Source organism: Sorex fumeus, unplaced genomic scaffold, assembly GCF_029834395.1.
Source record: "Sorex fumeus unplaced genomic scaffold, SorFum_2.1 ptg000078l, whole genome shotgun sequence".
Taxonomy (NCBI): domain Eukaryota; kingdom Metazoa; phylum Chordata; class Mammalia; order Eulipotyphla; family Soricidae; genus Sorex; species Sorex fumeus.
Window position 1 is genome coordinate 4,215,168 of NW_026606135.1, and position 21,043 is coordinate 4,236,210.

Sequence of the window (21,043 nt, forward strand, 5' to 3'; positions counted from 1 at the left end):
AAACCCAGAGAAGGCTGGACCCCCCCCCCCCACTCCGAGAGAACCTTATGAATAAAGGCCAGGAAAGGAATTTCAAAGAAGACCACAGACCACTATCAACTCTACTCTCTTTGGCAACCATCCTAACAATGGACTCTTACCTAGGTAAATGTCCCTACACAGGCAACTTGGGAAAAACCCTATTAAAAGTCACCTTAGACACAGGAAACTCATGCATATGCTGCCCGGGCCCATGTGCTGCCAGTGCCCATGTAGCTGAGCATATGCAGTGCCCAAGCACATATGTCGCCAACATCTCCCCTCTTGAGATGTGTACTAGGGCTCTCTCCATCCTTGGAGAAGCCCACATTCTGTCTTGAGGGTGTTACTCTCTCTCTGTCTCTCCCCATCCTTCCCCTTCCTCCAAATAAAATTTGCTTTTACTTCACTGTTCATCTCTTCCTAAATTCTTTTCTGTGAAATAGAACGAAGACTTGGAAGCCCTGGGTAAGGTCAAGAACTGGCTTTCCTTTCCCACAAAAAGCAATTCCTTGCCCCAGCCAGAGTCCGCAGCTTCTGTAGAAATCGAGTGGTGGGCTCAACTCCCATAAGGAGATGACCAAGTGGACGTCAGATGTGGCTTGACAGCCACCTGTAGGGCTGGTGGGGCTCTGCCCTGTGCTATGCAATGCATATGCAAGGCCCTGGGTTCTATTCCTGACACTGCTGGGCATGGCCCCGATCATACAATAGCTCTGGTGTTAGAACTGGCCTTAGGTCTGTTGGAGAAACAACTACAATTTCATGAGAAATCATGCCTGTTGCAACTGGCGTCATTTGTTGGGTGTCAAATATGGAGAAAAGCATCACCACCTGGCCTCCATGCAGCCCTCCTGACTGCTTCCCTGCTCTCCTCTATGAGAGCAAAAAAAAAAAAAAAAAAAAAAAAGCAAAGGGGCCGAGGAAATGGGATCTAAGAATGTACAGAGGTGGGGCCAGAGAGATAGTTACAATGGACATTCGCGTTGCACAGGGCCAACCTGGGTTTGACCCCCCCGCATCCTGTACAGTCCCTTGAACATTGTCAAGACTAATCCTGGAGTGCACAGCTAGGAGTAAGCCCTGAGCATAGCTGAGTGTGGCTCCCCAATAAAGAATGAGCAGAGGTGCCAGTGCAGAGCAGCGTAGAGGCTAGAGGGTGAACTGAGTCAAGAAGCCGAAAGAGGCTGGGCGCAGGCAGTGCCTTGACCTGGCAAAGGCCCACAGGCCCGTGAGCATCCGCCCCCTACACGGCTCAGGGGATCTGGGAAATGGCTCTCCCAGGAGGCCCTCCAAGTGCCGAGCCTGGTGCGAAGAGGCCTGTGTGAGGGCTGAAGTGGACTCAGGCTGCAGGGAACAGTGACCTGACCTGCGACAGAGGCCACAAGGACCAAGACTGTGAGCTGCATCCCCACCGGACTGAGGCCAGCCTAGCTAGGCCACTGGGGCCAGACCACTCCCCCTTTCTTCCATCAGTTTCACCATGACAAGGTCACAGTCACACCAGGCTTCAGGAACTGCCCACCACGCTCCAGAACACAGCCCATTTTCCCCCACAACTGTGCGAACTTGAGGGGCCAACTGTCCCCCTGTCCCCCTTGGAGGGCAGAGGCCTGGAGGGGCCCGCGGGAAAACAGCTCAGCTCATGCTGTCCTCCCCACTGGAGGTGCCCTGAGCTCCGAAGTCAGGGCTGACCTGGCAGTGCCCCTGGCCCCCACCTGGAGCCTCTGGTAGAGCCTGACAGAATCTGGAACAATGGCTCCCAGCGCCCTCAGCCCGCCTGGCACGCCTGGGAAGGGGGTACAGTGCCAAGAAGCGGTTCCAGTAAGTTTGTCAGATCATTGGAAACCCAGCCAGCCTGTGAGTTCCTCGAGGTGCCAGCCCACGCGCCGCACAAAGCAGCCGCTGCCCCAGGAGAGGAAGCTGGCAGAGGCCGCCTGCCCTTCCTCTGGATGAACTTGCTCACGGGCACCTCCCTGCCAGCTGCTCCCTGGCCAAGCCCAGGCCTTGCTCCCCTCTCCGGGGATCCCAGATCCCAAGCAGCGACAGAAAGCCCCGGGGGGTGGGAGAGCCTACAGCTAGCTCTGATCCCTTCCTAGGTGACCCTGGGTGAGCCCGGCTTGTCTCTGCCTCCGCCAGCCAGCACTGGGATGCAGGAGTCCCACCACGGGGCCGCCAAGTAGGACGCAGCAGCAAAAAAAAAAAAAAAAAAAAAGGCAGCCACCATTACCTGGGGAGCTGATCTCTGCAAATGGCGCTCAGGGTTATGCTGGCCTTTCCTGCTGCTGGTGACAGGGCAGAGGGCAGAGGGCAGAGGGCAAGGACCGTCCTGCCACCAGGGAAGAGACACACAGTGGAAAGAATTGTAAAAGCCTCTCCAGCAGGGAGGGCGTTTGCCTTGCACTCTGCCCACCCGAGTACCATCCTCGGAACCACATATGACACCCCCAGACAATGCCAGGTGTGATCCCTGAGTGCAGACCCAGGAGTAAGCTCTCAGCACAGTCAGCCGGGTGTGGTCCAAACACCCCCTCCCTCCTCCATTCTCCGAAGAACCAACAGATGAAATCCTGGAAGGAGCCTGTGGCCCTGGGATCTGGACCTGCTCCCATGTCCCGACCCAAGCCACCTTCCAGTCCTCTGTGCGCCCACTCACCGGCTGGCACTCCAACTCCACTCCTGCGCCAGCCCTGCCCAGGGACTGGGGAAGCCTCGGTGCTGCCCCAAGCAAGCCAAAGCCGCGGCCCCTCTGAGCTGGAGCCTGCCTTGCTCCCTGCTGTCCACCCAAGGAAGCAAAGAGGCTTAACTCCACAATTTTTGTGTTTGTTTTGCTTTGGGGGCCACACCCAGCGGTTCCCAGGGCTTACCCCAGGCTCTGAGCTCAGGGATCACTCCTGGAACGGCTCTAGGGACCTTATCGGCGGCGTCCGGGACGGCAGTGGGCTGCGCAGCCCACGACACAAGCACTTTACCCCGCGTGCCGTCTCTCTGGCTCCTGAAGTCAGCTCTGGGAGAAACGCAACCTAATACGCAGCTAATACCGGGGCGGGGGCGCGAGGGAAGCGAGCGTCTCCCGGATACAAAAATGATCCCCGCTTTCGGGGCGGGGGGGTTCGGATAAGCCCCCCCCCCCCCGCCCTGCACAGAAGCCTTTCCCAAGTCCACGGGGTTCAGGCAGAAGATATCTGGGGGGAATTAGGAGCCCGGGCTCCGTAGAGGGCGAGCCGGGAGGAGGCCCCTCCGCACGCCCGCGCACCTGGCCAGACTGTCCTCCGGCGGGGCAGGAGAGAGGGGCGCCCGGGCCTCTGCCACCTCTTCCCGACACGCCCGCACCCCGCGCCCGCGTCCACGATCAGGGGGATGGGGCTGGAAGCGGCGCCTCTCCCCCGTTGCACGAGTCTCCCCGGCCGCCAGCCCGCCCGCCCGTCTGTCCGTCCGTCCGTCGGTCCGTCGGAGCCCGCGCTGGGGCTCCCGTGCGCCCCGGCCCCCCCGCGCCCCCGGGACGCCGCCCCCCGCGGGGCCCACCGCACCCCGTCCCGCCCTACCTGGGGTGGCGGGCGCGCAGCAGGCGGGCAGGCGGCAGGGCGGCCGCGGGCAGGCGCGGCATCCCGACCAGGCCCGCGCGGCCGGCATCAGGCCCATGGCTCGGCCGGGCGCGGCGCGCGGCGGCGGCAGGAATGCCCGGCACGCGCGCAGGTAGCGTCTTGCCCGCCGCTCTCGCGCCCGCCCGCCCGCCCGCCCCGGGCCGGGACCCCGGAGGGAGGGCTCGGGAGCTGCCGAAAAGGCTTCGCTGAACGTCCCGGGTGGACGATCTCGCGCTGCGGCGGACGCCCGAGCGGCTCTTCTCTGCCTCGTCCGGGGACACTTGCTCCCGGAGCTGCCGTCCACCCCGCACCACCGGACGGGCCGGTGCCGGCCGGGCGCTGCCTTTGGATCTCGAGCCCAGGGCTCCACCACCGCAAAAGGCAGGGCCGGCCTGGCCGGGTCAGCCTCTAGCGCCAGGGGCAGTTTCGGGTCTGACACATTCTCTTGTGCAGCCCTGAGCACTGGTGAGGATTCACGTCTTCACCTTTACAGAGAGGAGGCCGACAGGGCTTCTTTGCCTAAGGTCACCCAGCAGAGCTTCCGCTTAAGTCTCAATTACCTTGCCGCAAAACCTCAGTTATTGGCCCCACGGAGGAGTCTTTATTTGGGGTGGGTGGCAGTGTCCCAGCCAAGGTTCAAGACCCCTCCCCCACTGATCCTAATGTTCAGACCTGGGACCTGAGGCTGCGCCACCCTCCGCCTTCTTGGGCTCAGACTCAGGACCTCCAGCAGTGTCCCACCCACTCCGGAATATGCACCATGAGAGGAGCCCATAGCCCAAGCACATCAGGAGCAGGGGGGCTGGGGTGGGAGAAGCAGCAGAGCTAGGGGAACTGCAGCAGCACCTAGGTGGGAGAGCGGGAGGGGGGGTTCCGGGGCCTGTGGGCAGATTCTCTTGGAGGGGCTGGAGCATCAGGCCTGGGGGAGGGTCTTGTCTTAAAGCTGAGTGAGCAGGACACTGGCTGTTGCTGGAGAGGCCAGTGAGAGGCTCCCCTCAGGCATTAAATCCAAAGGGGTACCTCCAACATAAGTTATCAAACCCATAACTTATCCAATTTTTGGATTCAGCAGTTCTCAGGGAACCATACATGGTGCTGGGGATCCAAACCCGGGCTGTGCAGGTAACCACCCTCTCTATTCTCTCCAGCACTGCCCTGGCTTTTAACCTCCATAAGAGTGGAAATAAATGTGGGATTCATTTGTTTATTTTTTGTTTGGGGGGAGGGGGCACTCCTGGCAGTGCTCAGGGCTTACTCCTGGCTCTGCACTCAGGGATCACTCCTGGCAGGGTTGGGGACCGTAGGGGATGCAGAGGATCGAAGCCAGGTCAGCTGTATGCAAGGCAGCACCCTCTCTGCTGTACTCTCTCTCCAGCCCCATGAAGGTTTTGTTTTAAGCGGCTATAGTCGTGGCGATTTGGTAGAGCATCGATAGGACAATAGATTGCACCAGTTTACATTTCCATTAAAAACTTGGGCTGGAGCGATAGCACAGCAGGTAGGGCGTTTGCCTTGCAAGCCACCGGCCAAGCCAGGTTCGATTCCTCCACCCCTCTGGGAGAGCCCGGCAAGCTACCGAGAGTATCCCGCCCGCACAGCAAAGCCTGGCAAGCTACCCATGACATATTCGATATTCCAAACACAGTAAGAACAAGTCTCACAATGGAGACGTTACTGTGCCCGCTCGAGCAAATCAATGAACAACGGGAGGGCAGTGCTACGGTGCAGTGCTACTGCAGTAAAATACTTCTTGTGCTACTGAGATTTTTGATACCCTGAAATGTTGTTTCAGACCAGTGAACACTCTTGATCATGGCCCCGATACTAGTTAGTGGGGAGAAGGGAATGCGGAAAGTCCTTCCAAGGCTGAGTGAGCAGGAAGGGGTTTGGGGTTCACGCTGGTTTCAGAGCTAAGTCTGACGGTGGGAAGCATGGTTCTGAGCCTGCTTTTGAGCTTGACGTGCATGTGGTTATTGAGTTGGACCTGCTGGTTTCTAGAGAATCTCGTCCACCCCCTCTCAGATTTCCCAGACATGACAGTCTCTGTACCCACCATCATGGTCCCAGTCGCTTCCCCATTTAGATAGAGGCTCAGTGCTGACAGGTACTGCCAGAGGTGAGCCCCGGGCAGGCAGACACCCACCCAACACTGGTTTCATGTGGCCCACTGGGGTGTGTGTACAGAGACAGTCATGCAAGTGTCCTCTAGGGCAGAACGAGTCTGTCCTTTCACGAGTCCCTGGCAGCAGGTAAACACATCTCTGAGCTATCCCTGACTTAAGTCATTTTTGTTTTATTATTTGGGGAGCAGGGGAGTCTGGACCACACTGGCTGGACTCTTCTTGGCTCTGTGCTCAGGAGTGGCCCCTGGTGGTGCTCCAGAGACCATATGTGGTGCTGGCATTAGAACCTGGGTTGGCTGCATTCAACAGTGATTCAATAAATAAATATAAGAAGAAAATAAATAAAATTATGGGGAAAAAAAGTAAGGTGGAGTTCAATCAGCTAATCAGTGGCTGAATAAATAGCGGTACTCCTACATTAAAAAAAAAAAAGTGGCTTAACCCCTTGTATGATCTCTCCACTTTGGTTCTTTACATTTTTATCTCATAGGAGGTGGGGTTTGTTTGGGTCATCCTGCCAGTATTCGGGGGACTGTAAGGTGCCAGGGATTCACGCCGGGCTCCCAGGTACAACACCTGCATTCCGGCCCTCTCTGCGTTCTTGGTTACCTCCTCACACCAGCCCTGACTGCCCATTAGCAGTTTTGACTTGGAGGGAGTTGCCTTCGAGCATCTGCGGGTTCTCTCCAGACTCTGAGGCGCACTTGGCAACAGAGAAGCCGCAGTAGGGCTTGGCCTGGAGTGGGATTGGGGCTGGGCTGTTCCCAGCCTTGCCCTGCACAGTTAGGCACGTTGCTCACTCGACCTCTCAACAGTCCCCCTTGACAATATGATTCTCATCTGGCTGCCCACTTGGCGGGAGGAACTCACAGCAATCAGTAGCCCAATGGAGAGGAGCTGAGAGCCGATGCTCCTGACTAGGGCTTGGGAGAGGCCTGCGGGCACCCTGCTCTGGGCCCACGTGAATTCAGCCTGAGCCACAGACCCAGGCTACCATGCTGCCTCCCACCTCCTCTGTCAGGTTCCTCGCTGTGCAATCTCCTCACCTTTCTAAGGGGCCATCACAGGGCCTGTGGGGGAGCTTAGCTGTGACCTATCCTGGGGACACAACTTCCTGAAGGGTGGCAGCCTTCTCCACCTGATTTCTCCCCCTGCCACTGAGGTCACTCTTTGGCAGGGGATGACACTCTCATCTTAGCTAGGACAATGACAAATTGCTCCGGCCCTATGGTCTGAGCTCCCTTGGTGGCACCCTGTAGGCAGCCAAGTTCAGGGAGATCTCTCAAGGCTGTGAGGGGTGGGGTGCAAGGCGGTTGAACAGGAAGCCCTGGGGATCAGCCCCTACCAGTCGCTCTATCAAGCTGGCCTGGCACTCCCAAGATAAGACTTCCTATGCTCGGTTCATCCGGTTAAGAGCTGGGGTCCCCCAACTGTCCCGCCAGTGGGGGCTGCTTCTCCTGCCTTGGGTATCCCTAGGCTCCTGTGGAGGGCCCCAGGGTGGTGCATGCAGAAGAAGAGGTTATATTTGCCTTTTAGAGCCTAGATAGGTTTCCAGGCTTCCTCCCTTGGCACATGGACCTGAAGGCCCAGAGGAAAGGGCCACGGACCCAGAATTAGGTTTATCAACCCCTCTGCTAGCTTAGGGACCTGAAACCTAGCAGGGTCAGCTACATTCTGTTCTCTCCTCTGTAGGAATGAGCCCTGGCCTGTGGCCAACACTCAGGGGAACTGGAAATCAGACTCTCTGGAATGCTCTGGAAGAGGTAAACCATGGAGAGAAGTGGTCATTGGGATTTGGGACTCCACCGACAGCCTGGGCTGGACCAGCAGCGTGTCCTGAACCTGAGAGAGACTGGAGACTTCCTCTGGAAACTGTCATTCCTGTAAACACACACACACACAAACACACCACACTCACACACACACACTCCACACACACACACTCACACACACAAACACACCACACTCACACACTCCACACACACCACACTCACATACTCCACACACACCACACTCACACACACACTCCACACACACTCACATACCAAACACACACACACAGACTCACACACACCACACACACACACAGACACACACACACTCATACTCCACATAACCACTCACACACCACACACACATACACACAAACACACACACACACACTCACACCAGCTAGGTTCACAGGGTGGCTTTGTGCTCCTCCAAGCTGCCTGGAGGCTGGGATTCTATCCATGTTAAGTGTCCTGCCCGGTGACCTCTGGGAGCAGGGGGTGGGGGTTGGTCAGAGGCAGGTCCCTAGAGTCCTGTGAGAGCCACATGCAGTCAGGCAGTGAGGCACTGATGACCAGGGCTGACCGCACGTTGTACCACTGCAGACCAGTCTCTCTGCAGTGACAGCACAGCGCCTGGACTGTGACCAGATAAAGAGCTTTTGGGCTTTGGTGCCCGCTGGCCTGTAGGTGGGATGGTTACCATGTCCCTGGGGATGAGGCATTTTTTTCCAGCCCCTTCCCCCCTCACCTCTAACTTCGGGCTCAGCAGTCCGGCTGCCTGGATAGCCAGCAGGCAACTATCTCCAGCTCAAAAGGGTCAGGTTGGGACTGCTGTCTGACTGTCTGCCCACTAGGCTGTTCTAGTCTTTTCCTCCTGGCTCACGATCACCCCCTCAGAGGCCACCCCCACCTCTCCCCGTGCCTTGTGCCCATCTCAGCAGAGCTTGTGGATCCTACTTTCACAGGAGATTTGGAACCTGATCACTTTCACCACTCCGGGAGCCCTGGCTGGCTTCTTGCGTGGATTAACTGCAAATCCATCCACCAGCCTGCCCTGCTCTGGTCAGTAGTCAGCCCAATCCTTATAAATGAGGTGCTGGGTCACATCATCCCCTGGCTCATGGCTTTCCAATGTCCCCTCCCCCTGACCTTAGGAGCCGAAGCCCAGATCCTTACCAGAAGCCTCGACCATCAGGCTCCATCAGGCTTCTTCCTGTCAATCCCCGCACACCTCCTTGCCACCTGCCCACCTCCCCCTGCTGCTTCAAGACCACATCAGACACCCTCAGCCTTTGGCCAGCTGTTGAGGGGAGGCCTGGCTGACTCCACCCACAGCCTCCAACCTCTAGTTTCCTCACCCCTTCCTAGTTTCAGTGTCACTCTAAGGCCTCACCCCATCCTAGCTTCAGTGTTACTCTCGGGCCCACCCTCACTAATGTACTGAACATGAACCCTTCTTTTTCTTTCTTTTTTTTCAATAGTATGCACCATCTTCTAAGACTCAGTTGTTTTCAAAGGGTGGTGCCCAGACCAGCAGTGGTGGTATCAACCTGGGAACTTGTCAGAGATACAAATCCTGCTGAGTGGGAAACTCAAACTCACAGCCTTCCTCTGGTGACCCGACATTTGTGAGGGCTTGAGAGCCTCAACTCACTTTCCCTCTTATTGTCCCTGAGGGACTAACATGAAAGCTCTGTCCCTTCTTTTCCCCTCCCAGACACTGTCCTCTGCCTGCATCTGACTGATGCTCTGAGTCCATTGAGTGAATGGAGACTGTTAGTACCGAGAGTTCTGAGCAATTGGCATCCATTTCTGCAAAGAAGACAGTGTATGTAGTGATGGTGGTGGTGGTGAGAGGGGGGTCCTAGGGGAAGAGAAGTGCTAGAGATTAAAGCCAGGGTCTCACACCTTTGATATTAATTAAGTGCTCTACCTCTGAACCATATCCCCAGTCCAAAGGAGATATTCTTATTCCTATACTGAAAACAAGGACACAGACAAGGTATGTGGTGCACACGTGTGTATGTATGTTGTGTATCTGTGTGTATGCCTGTATGTGTGTACATGTATGTGAGTAAATGCCTGCCAGGGTCACAGAACAAGCAAGGGGTAACAACCAATCACATGGACGCTGAAGCATCATGTTCACATGGCCTTCTCTCTCACATCTCAACACAGTCAGTTTTGTCAAGCACCATCCTGGGCACATAAGAACACCTTTGAGGATCTGCAGGTTCTCTCCATACACTAGACAAGATGTCACCATGTCTACACCACGACAGGCCAGGCAGGACGGGTCCCTGTGTAGGGAGCTGCCAGGATGCTCAAATGCGAGTCTTCTAGTCCATATACCCGAGATGTCTTTCCAATCACTTGGGTTTTTAATTTTTTTCAATGATGTTTTGTCATAGTCAGAGTATAGGTTTTGTATTTCTTCTCTTAAACTTATTCCTAATTATTTCATTCTTTTAAGTGCTATTTTAACCAAAATTCTCCCAGCTTAATTTTGTTTGCTCATTGTTTCTATACAGAAATACTATTGATTTGTGTATATCAATCCTTTATCTTGCAATCTTGCTGAGCTCTTTACTAGTTCTGTTTCCCAGCAAGAGATCCAAACCACAGCAACCAAACTTAAAAATGTGCTTGTCTAAGAGGTAGGCTGAAGGGTAAGGGGAGAGAGGAGGGACACTGGTGGAGGGAAGCTGACACTGGTTGGGGGATTGGTGCTAGTACAAAATATACCTAAAACGCAATTTTGTTTAAACAAAAAAGAATTTGTAAATCAAGGTGTATTATTAAAAACTACCCCCCCCCCCTTTTTAATTGAATCACCATGAGATCCATGGTTACAAAGTTGTTCATGAGGGGCTGGAGCAATAGTACAGCAGACAGGGCGTTTGCCTTGCACGTGGCCCACCCGGTCGACTGGAGTTCGAGTCCTCCGCCCCTCTTGGAGAGCCCGGTAAGCTACGGGCAACCAAGAGTATCTCGCCTGCACGGCAAAGCCTGGCAAGCTACTCCTGACGTATTCGATATGCCAAACACAGTAAAAACAAGTCTCACAATGTTACTGGGCCTGCTCGAGCAAATCGATGAACAACGGGAGGACAGTGACAGTGACAGCCGATTCGGGTTTAATCCTCTGCATCCCATATGGTCCCCTGAGAACCACCAGGAGTGAGTACTGAGTGCAGAGCCAGAAATAACTCCTGAGCATTGCCAGGTGGGATTCCCCCCGCCCAAAAAGTTGTTCATGATTGAGTTTCAGTCATACAATGTCCCTTTACCCGTGTACATTTCTCACCACCAATGTCTCCAATTTCCTTCCCATTAACCCCAAAATTTTTTAAAAAAAGATTTTCTGGGGGGTGCTGGAGCGATAGCACAGCAGGTAGGGCATTTGCCTTGCACGCGGCCGACCCGGGTTCGATTCCCAGCATCCCATATGGTCCCCTGAGCACCACCAGGAGTAACTCCTGAGAGTGCAGAGCCAGGAGTAATCCCTGTGCATTGCCAGGTGTGACCCAAACAGCCAAAAAAAAAAAAAAAGGATTTTCTACTTAAAATATGTCATCAGTGGGGAGGGAAACAGAGAGAGAATAGTAGAACAGTGGGCAGTGGGTAGGTGGCTTGCCTTGCATGCAGCTGACCTGAATTCAATTCCTGGTATCCCATGTGGTCCCCAGAGCACCTCCAGGATTGATTCCTAAGTGGAGAGCCAGCAGTAACCCCTGAATATCACTGGTGTGGTTCCAAAGCCAACATCTATCTGTCTGTCTGTCTGTCTAACTATATCTATTTTATATATAATATAGATATATTATGTCACCTGCAAATAGTGGCACTTTTTCTTCTCTTTTAATCTGTATAAAGATGATTTTCCAACGTTACACTTCCCTTGCACACCTGAGATGAATGCTCTTTAGTCATGCTCTTTAATCCTTTTATAAATTGTTGGATGCAATTTGTTAGGCTTTTGTTGAGGACTTTTGCATCTGTGTTTATAGGAGATATTGGTGCTCTAGCACTATTCTGTCTCTGTTTTGTACAGCATTCTTGTACACTGCTGCTTGATTTCCCATTCTTTTATTATTAAAAGAAATTAACAAAAACTAGGGCTGGAGAGATAGTGCAGCAGGTAAGGCACTTATTTGCCTGATATGTGGCCAACCCAGCTTTGAACTCTGACAACACATAAGGTCCTTTAAGCTCCGCAGGAATAAAACCTGATCACAGAGTTAGGAGTAAGCTCACTTTTTTGTGTGGACACCACCACAAAAAGGAAAAGAATCCCATTTATCGACACTCACCCCCAGTTACTGCCCCAGTTCTCTCTTTCCTGTTAGAGCAAATGTCTCAGAAGTGTTGGCTATGCTATCAAGTCCTCTCCAGCTATCAATGGTCATACCTGGTGTCATCAGGAAGTAGCCTTGTAATCCACTAAGCCATCCCAATCAAGTCACTAATGACCTGTGCCCGACAGAGATTCTCTTCTGGCTGGTCTGTCAGGACCAGTGGTGCCACACCCGATCAGCCCTCCATCCTTAGCTATTCACTTCTCTGCCCAGGGATGCACATGCTCCTGGTTGCCTGCATGCAGTTGGCTCTCCTCAGATGCCTCTGCTGACTCCTCCTCTGTTCTCTGGCTTTTCTGCTATCCTCTGCTGTCACTGCACATGCTCTCGGTGGTGTTTCACTCAGCCTGATGACTGCAAACCCCCTCTGTATGCTAAGACCTCTCCATTCTCTCCCTTGACTTTCTTATTCTTTCTATGCTCTGTCTTAGTCTCCTCCTGCCCCTCCTCCACTACTTCTACATGAGGAGCATACCTAGTAGTGCTGGGGGGTTACTGCCAGAGTGCTCAGGGGACCAGGTGGTGCTGGAGATGACACCTGGGACTCCCACAGGCAAACTACCCACACTACCCTCTGAGCCATTTCCCTGACCTTCCTTCCCTCATGCTTTTTTTCCCGTGTGTGTGTGTGTGTGTGTGTGTGTGTGTGTGTGTGTGGTGCTGGGAATCAAACTCTGGGTCTGACACATATAAGGCAGACTATCTACCCCTGAGCCTCAACCCTCAACAATTTGCATTTAAACTTGAGCCTCTTAAAAGTTTCTCACACCAAATCCTACCCTGAATGCCCAGTCTTCCTTCAAACAATGACACTTCCTGTGTTCTTTCTCATCTCAGTTAACGGCTAATCTACTTTTCCACTTGCTTAGATCAGAACATCTCTAACAATTGCCCTTGGGCTCCTCTCATTCTCTCACCCACATCGGCAGCACCACCACCCTGGGCCGTCTGCCCTCTTCCTTCGCCTGCATCACTGTGTGAGAAACTCCTCTCTGATCTCCTGTTTCTGCCCTTGTCCTCCTTCATCTACTCTCCTTGCAGAGCCAGAGGGATCCTGCTGGCAGCTGAGTCAGGCTCTCCTCATGTTACAGTGGGAGTGAAGGGACAGGGTGCCAGGCAACTGAGTTCATTTAACTGGTTCTTCTGAATCTTATCCCACCATGCAGATAATGGAATGGCGGGGGTGAGGGGTTGGGAAACACTGAGAGAGAAGGAAACACCCAACCAGGCAACCCCCTTCTCTGAGCCCATGCATACACCTGGAGGGATGGCAGCTTCTCTTTGCCCCCTCATCTATGCCCGAGTGGGCTGCAGGACCGACCGTGGGTTCTCCCCCATGTGTGCGTACCTGTGGTTGGAGAGTTGAGGAAAACCGAGGGGACAGGGAGCTGCTGCACCATGGACCTTGAGAGGTAGCCGTGCAACCCCCGTGAAAGATGACAGCCCCAGAGACGGCCCAGCAATGGACTTTGAGAGACAGCAAGGGCGAGACCAGCATGAGCTCTGAGGGGCAGTGGACACAGGAAGCAGTGGACCCAACACGAGGCTGGGCTACAGGACGCTGGGGCGTCCCAACCACATTCTTAAAGATGTTGAAAGAGAACTATAATGGGGGGTGGGAGGGATACTGGGATCCGTGGTGGTAGGAAATGGGCACTGGTGGAGGGATGGGTATTTGATCATTGTATAACTGAAAGCCAAGCCCCAAAATTTGTAAGTCTACAACTGTATCTCATGTGTCTCACTAATAAAAATTTAAAAAAAGAAAGAAAGAAAGAAAGAAAGAAAGAAAGAAAGAGAACTATAAATTTGCCAGCATTTGGAGCTTTCTTAAATTCTCTCTTTTTTTTTTTTTTTTTGCTTTGGAGTTATCTTTTTGGTTTTTTTTGTTATTGTTTGGGGGCCACACCTGGCTATGCTCAGCCTTACTCCTGGCTTGGGGCTCAGGGATCTCTCCTGGCAGGGCTTGGGGAACCAGACAGGTTTTAGGGGATCGAACCCAGGTTGCTATGTTGCAATGCCAGTGCCCTGACCACTGTAGGAGCCCCGTCCTCTGGAGTTCTGTCAGAGACCCAAAAACCCAGGAATAAAGCCGTTTCTGTGATACCGTTTCACTCTGAGGCCAAGCCAGAGTCATCCCCTAGACCAGAGCCGATGCGTCGCCCACCCCCTGCTCCGACTGGCTGCTCTCTTCTTCATCACACTGGCCTCTGCTGCTTCCCACATTCTGCCCAGACAGCTGTGGATTCTGCCCTTTGTCTTCCTGACTCAGGTGCCCCGTCTCTGTCCTCCTTCACTCCGCCTTGCCCTCTCCTCAGCACCATGTATCTGCCTGGGCTCCCTTGTGAAGATCCCTTCCTCTAAGAGAAGGTGCACACCCGGGCCAGGGAGTCTGTCTGTCTGTCTTACTCCCGGCTGTACCCCCAGCTCCAGAATCTATCTGATAGAGAATGACTGACGGCGTGAGTGAGTGAATGCCCAGGCCAGCAGTGTTCCAGGCATGCCCCAGCCCAGCATCCCGGCTTCCCTGACCCGGATTTCTCTGTGGGGATAGCTGGACTCTCTGCTGACTGCAGCGGGCACGTCGCCCATCAGAGTCTGGCAGAGTGGGGCCCCTGCTCTCTGCCAGAACAAACATGCTTGAAAAGGCCCGTGGGTTCCGTTATTAAACAGCGCGAGGAGGGCTGATCCTCTAAGCCTCCTTTCCAGGAGAAACCAGGCTAATAACAGCTTTGCGAGGAAGCCTTCAGAGGCTCACGGAGCCCACCTGGGAGCGCCCAGGCTTGCCCAGACATGCCTGCCATCACTAACCCCCAGGATTTCTGCACTTCCTTTAGGCTGCTGGTGGCAGGAGATAAGCGCCTTTGATGGTGGTTCCTGTTTGAATTCTTGCGAGTCCTTCAGCCAGAGGAGGCTGAGAGATGCTGGGGCCTGGGCAGGGGGTGAAATTGGGGTCTATGTGAGGATCTGGGAATGGTCCCCAGTTGGGCAAAGTGAGGGGCTGGGGGAGGAAGACAGGAGGGATACGTGATTCCTGTAAAACTTCCGAGTCACCAAGGACTGCTATCCTGATCTTTTTCTTCTTGTTTGTTTCTTGGGACCACATCCAGTGGTGCTCAGAGGTTACTCCTGCTTCAGTGCTCTGGAGTCATTCCTGATAGTTCTTGGGGAACCCTGTGGTGCAGCCTAGGACTCCTGATGCAAAGGCCTGCACTTACCCCGTGGAGTTTTCTCTGGCCCAACTCTCCTGACTATCCGGGCATTCAATTTTTTTCTGCTTTTCTATTTTTTTTTTCATGGCCTAACTCTCCATAAATAACATAACATGCTTCTGCCCTATTTTCATCTTTCTGTAAACTGTATAAAACAGGACCTGCTGCTGCCTAGACTCCTGGTAAACGTGGCACATCATGCATGGTGCTGGGCGGAGCTGCAATTAATTCAGTTCTCACTGTCCTAGCTCCCCGCTGGAAGAAAGAATCATATTTGGGGGGCTGGACAGCTCAACAGTACAGCTGGTGGGGCACTTGCCTCACATATGGCCAACTCAGGTTTGATCCTCAGCACCCCAGATGGTCCCCTGAACCCCTGAGTGATCCCTGAGAACAGAGCCAAGAGTAACCCAGGAATATGGGTGTGGTCCAAAACCTTTAAAAAAAGGAGAATTTTTAAAAAGGGGCTGAAGAGGGCTCTCAAGTGGATCTCAGGAGGTCCAGAGGCTCCTCCTGGTGATTCCAACTGATCAACCTCACAATGTGAGAGTCTGAGGATGTGACGCCAGGGATTACCTGGCTATGCTGGAGGTACCCAGGGACCCAAATGGGGTGGCCTCATGTAAGGCATATAACTTAAGCCCAATTTCTCAGATCACTGAGTCACATTTCTTTTTAGACAGTATTATACCTAGGTTAGCACTAAGCCATCCCAGGTTATAAATTAATCTGTGAACTTCTGGCACACTTGTACACAAACATCTGTTTGGGATACACCTCACAGCAGAACCGCTGGACCATCTGGGTGTATAGCACCCACATTTGCAGACCTGCTGATTTGCCCATTTTTCCTAGTGACATATGCAATTGCTTGTAGCTGCCCGTCCATCCTTTCTGATTAATCATCCCAGTCACTTCCTTGTGGTTGAACCTTCATATTTCCCGGAATATACGAAGGCACCGCTCCTTTGTCTGTATCCATTATTAAGAGGATTTCATTTGCAAAGTGCCTGGTTTAGTCTCTTGCCCATATTTCTACTGTTTTTTGTTTGTATGAAAATTTCTACTGTCTTTTACTTTACTGATCTGGGGAACTTTAAGAATCAAGTCATTTTGATGATTAAATGTATTGCAAATAATGTCTCTTAATCTATGATTGTCTTTTACTCTTCTTAATCTAAAAAACGGACAATCTTCTTTTAACTATTTTTTTAGTCTGTTTTGGAGCCACACCTGGCTGTGCTTGGGGCTTACTGCTGGCTCTGTGCTCAGGGATCACTCCTAGCTATGCTCAGGAGACCATGGAATGCCATGGATTGAACCCGGGATAGCTGCATGCAAGGCAAGCAAACACCAGCCCCAGATACACTTCATTTTATATTGCATAAACTATCAGTCTTTTTCCTAAAAGATTATTGCCTGTCTTTCTTTCTTTCTTTCTTTCTTTCTTTCTTTCTTTCTTTCTTTCTTTCTTTCTTTCTCTTGCCTGCCTGCTTGCTTGCTTTTCTTTCTTTCTTTCTTTCTTTCTTTCTTTCTTTCTTTCTCCTTCCTTCCTTCCTCCATCCCACTTTCTCTCCCTCCCTTCTTCCTCCCCTTCCTTTCCTTCTCTTTCCCTCTGACTCTCCCTTCCTTCTTTCCTTTTCTTTCTACCCTCTCATCACCTTCCCTCCCTTCCCTTTTCTTTCTTCTTTTTTTTTATACTGCCAAGGACTGAACTTGGGCCTCATGCCTCAAACATGCAAGAAAGTGTTCTACTGCTGAGTTACATATATTTGGGTTTTTTTTTTTTTTGGTTATACCAGAATGTGTTCAGGGATTACTCCTGGCTCTGTGCTCAGGGATCACTCCTAGTGGGCTTGGGGGGGCCACATGTGATGCTTGGGATTGAACCCAAATCATCTGCATGCAAGAAAAAGGTCCACCCTACCCGCTGTACTAAGGCCAGTCCTCTTTTCCTTTTTACATTATTATAGTTTAGACTACATGGTTACAACAGTGTTAACATTGATAGTTTTGATATACAGATCTATACCATATTTCACCACCTCCGAGGTACTCAAGGTCCTCCACCACCAGCCCTGTCACCTCCAATCCACCTCTTCCCTCCCTTCTCCCTCTCCTACCACTGCTTAGTATTCTACATTGTATCCAAAGCCAAGAGTTTGTCTTTATTCAAAAAATCTCTTCCCTTGTTTGTTTCTATATATTCCACAGATGAGAGATATCACCCAGTATTTGGACTGCTTGTGGGTTTTTTTTTGGTTTGTTTTTGTTTTTTGCTTAACAGGACACCCTCCAATTCTATCCAAATTGTAACAAACAGCTTAATTTCATCTTTTCTTATAGCTGTGTTCCATTATGTGTATTCCACAATTTCTTGACCCATTCATCTGTAGTTGGGCATTTGGGTCATTTCAATATCCTGGATATTGTATTAAATATTGCAATAAACGTAGTTGTTCATGTAGTTTTTTTTTAAATTAATACTTTTTAATTTTAGGGTAAATGCCAAAAAGTGGAACTGGTTCTACTCGGACTTTTTAAACAAAGAAATCTCCACATTTTCTTATACAGAAGCTGAATCAGATGATATTACCACAAACAGAGAATACGATTCATTTTCCATCTCTGCCAACCCTAGTTGTTTCCAGTTATGTTTTGATATTTGCCATTTTCACTGCAGTGAGATGACACCTCACTGCCATTCTGTTGACAGTTCCCTGACAGTAAGTGGTGACGAACATTGTTTCATATATTTACTGGCTACCTGTGTATCTTCTTGAAGGAATCTCTGCTTAGCTCCCCTCCCTATTGGGGGTGGGGGGGAATGAGATTATTTTCTGTTGCTGAGTGAGTGCTTTATATAAGTTAGGTATTCATCCTTTATCTGATATAGTATGTGAGAACATTTTCTCTCAGATTAATGATTTTCTTTTTCTAAAAAATATTTATTTTGATTTTTGGGCCACACCTGGGGGTACCCAGGACTCCAGGACTTACTCCTGGCGCTGCATGCAGGGGTCACTTCTGGCAGGATCTGGAACCATACAGGATGTCAGGGATCCAACCTGGGTTGGTCACATGTAAGGTGAGCACCTTACCACTGTATTACCTCTCTGGCCCTGATTAATGCTTTCCCTAACTCATTCAGTCAATAGTAGTTTTCTTTTAAAAAAATATTAATTTTTAAACTGAACCCTTTATTTATTTTTTTGGAGGGGAAGGCAATGCTCAGGGGTTATTTCTGGCTCTGCACTCAGCAATCACTCCTGGCAATGCTCAGGGCACCATATGGGATGCCAGGGAATCCAACCAGGGTCAGCTGTGTGCCAGGCACATGCCCTACCAGTTGTACTGTGCTCTGGCCCCAACAGTGTTTTTCAAAGGTGTAAATGTTAATGCGTCAGGGGTACAATGTTACCACATCACTGCCAAAGTGTTACCCAGCACTGTCCATTGGTTCTAGTTAGTCCCCTCTCCTCCCTCTGCTTTTGTAACCTCAGTTCTATGTCCAGAGTCTAAGGGTTTGTTCTTACTGGACACTGTCTATTGCCTTGCTTTGTTTCTTTATATACCACCTATGCACGAGATCACGAGTATTTGTCCCTCCCACCCCCCAAGACTTATTTGGCTTAGCATGATACCTGCTAGTTCCATCCATACTACAGCCAAAGACAAGATTTCACCCTTTCTCACAACTGAGTAGTATTCCATGGTGTATATGTTTTACAACTTCTCTACCCACTATCTGTCTTAAGGCATTGAGGTTGTTTCCAGATGTTGGCTACTATAAGTAATGTTGCCACAAACAAAGGGCTACATGAACTTCTGGAGTTGCTGTGTTTGCATTTTGGGATGGGACGCCAAAGCAGTGCATAGGAGGCTCAGAGGCCATTACTGGTGGTATTACCCAACCAGTAATGCTTGGGCTGGCAATATGGCATGGCTCTGACTCTTGCGAGCCACCCCACTGGTGCTGGAGGGCAGGAGTGGCGGGGGGGGTGGGGGAGATGCAATGCTGTGGGTTGAACTCTCATCCTTGTGCATACAAGGGAGCCCTGAGCTGTATTGTCAGTCCTGGCTTTCTTAAGAAAGATACTTTAAAGTTCATTCATTTTTACACCCCCTCTCCCCAAACAGGGAGCCAGCTCAGTGGCAAAAAGTCTTGTGAGCCTAAGGCTGATGAGGTAGTGAGCTCAACTCCTACCGCCACCCCTCATTCCTGAGTACATTTCCCGCAGCTCTGATACTTGGGACCTCTAATACCACAACGCACTCATGTACACCACCACCGTGTGCATGCAAGCATCACAACTGAAGCCTGAGATCCCGGGTGAGCAGTCCCCTCAAGTGCGCCGCCACCACAAGCCAAGAGCGCAACCCCAGGAGTGCTGCAGCCGACAGACACACCAGCCACACGCTTCAAGCGTGCAATGTGCAGGCAACCACGTGTGCGACTTCTGGTCACAGCCGCAGCAACAGGAAGGAAGGGAAGGGGCATCCTTCCTTAAAGACAAAACCAAACCAAAATCCTCTCCCTGGAGGCTGGAGAGACAGTCCAGAGGTTAAGGTCGGCCTTAACAGTCTGCCTTGCACCCTGGCAGTCCAGTTTGAATCCTGAGCACAGAGCCTGCCTGCCTTTATTTATTTTGGGTTAGGGCTGGAGCGATAGCACAGTGGGTTGGGCATTTGCTTGCCTTGCACACGGCCGACATGGCTGACCCGAGTTCGATTCCTCGCCCCTCTCAGAGAGCCCGGCAAGCTACCGAGAGTATCTCACCTGCATGGCAAAGCCTGGCAAGCTACCTGTGACGTATTCAATACGCCAAACACAGTAACAAGTCTCACAATGTTACTGGGCCGACTCGAGCAAATTAATGAACAACGGGAGGATAGTGACAGTGGGTTGGGATTGGGGTCACTCCTGCCCATGAGCAGGCCAGGAGCAAAATCAGCCCTTCTACCTTCAGCTGGGCTGGAGCAATAGCACAGCAGGTAGGGCGTTTGCCTTGCAAGCGGCCAAGATGGCCGACCCGAGTTCGATTCCTCTGTCCCTCTCAGAGAGCTCGGCAAACTACCGAGAGGATGTCGCCCGCACAGCAAAGCCTGGCAAGCTACCCGTGACATATTTGATTTGCCAAACACAGTAACAGTTGTCACAATGGAGATGTTACTGGGCCCGCTCGAGCAAATCAATGAACAAAGGGAGGACAGTGATAGTGACCTTCAGCTTACACCTGCATGTGGCCCCTTCTCCTGCTACTCTGACCAGTCCCAGCTGCTATGCAAGTGCTTGACTCTTCAGGGGCTTTCCCTTCTGGCCCCACAACACCTGGTGTAAATCCAAGACAGCCTGTCCTGTCTCCTGCTTGGCATCCTCCCTGGTCCCACGTCCCACCCAGCATCCTCCCAGGTCCTGTCTCCTGCTGGCATCTTCCCTAGTCCTGTCTCCCGCTCGGCATCCTCCCGGGTCCTATCTCGTGCCTGGCATCCTCCTAGCTCCTGTCTCTCATTCTCCCCAGTCTTGTCTCATGTTGGCATCCTCCATGGTCCAATCTCCCACTCAGCATCCTCCCCAATCCTGTCTTACACCCGGCATCCTCCCCAGTCCTGTCTTCTGTTTGTCATCTTCCCCATCCTGCATCGGCATCCTCTCCAGCATCCATGACAAAGCCGGAAATCCCTACTAGATCCAAGTGACCTTGGATCAGGTCCTCCCACTCCCTTAGCTCAGATCCTTCCCACTCCCATTCTCACACTCCCTACCCACTTGGCTTCCGAGTTTCCACTGTTCTTTCCCACTCCCGGACCTTTGCACCAGCCCTTCTGGCTTCCAGGACTTTGATACGACCAGGTAGGCAGTGCAGGGACTCCGTGAGGCTGGGGCAAGGCAAGGCAGAAGGAAGGATGCTGCACCCGGGCATCGCAGGACCCTGAGACCCCCATCTCTTGCCTCTGTGCACCTCCCACCTACCT

At 52.1% G+C, this 21,043-nt stretch overlaps 1 protein-coding gene across 5 annotated transcripts in view; it reads right to left on the reverse strand.

Moving 5' to 3' along the window:
• ARHGAP22 (Rho GTPase activating protein 22) overlaps positions 1-21,043 on the reverse strand; it is a 202,612-nt gene that overhangs the window by 17,690 nt on the left and 163,879 nt on the right. The gene's annotated exons all lie outside the window — the stretch shown is intronic.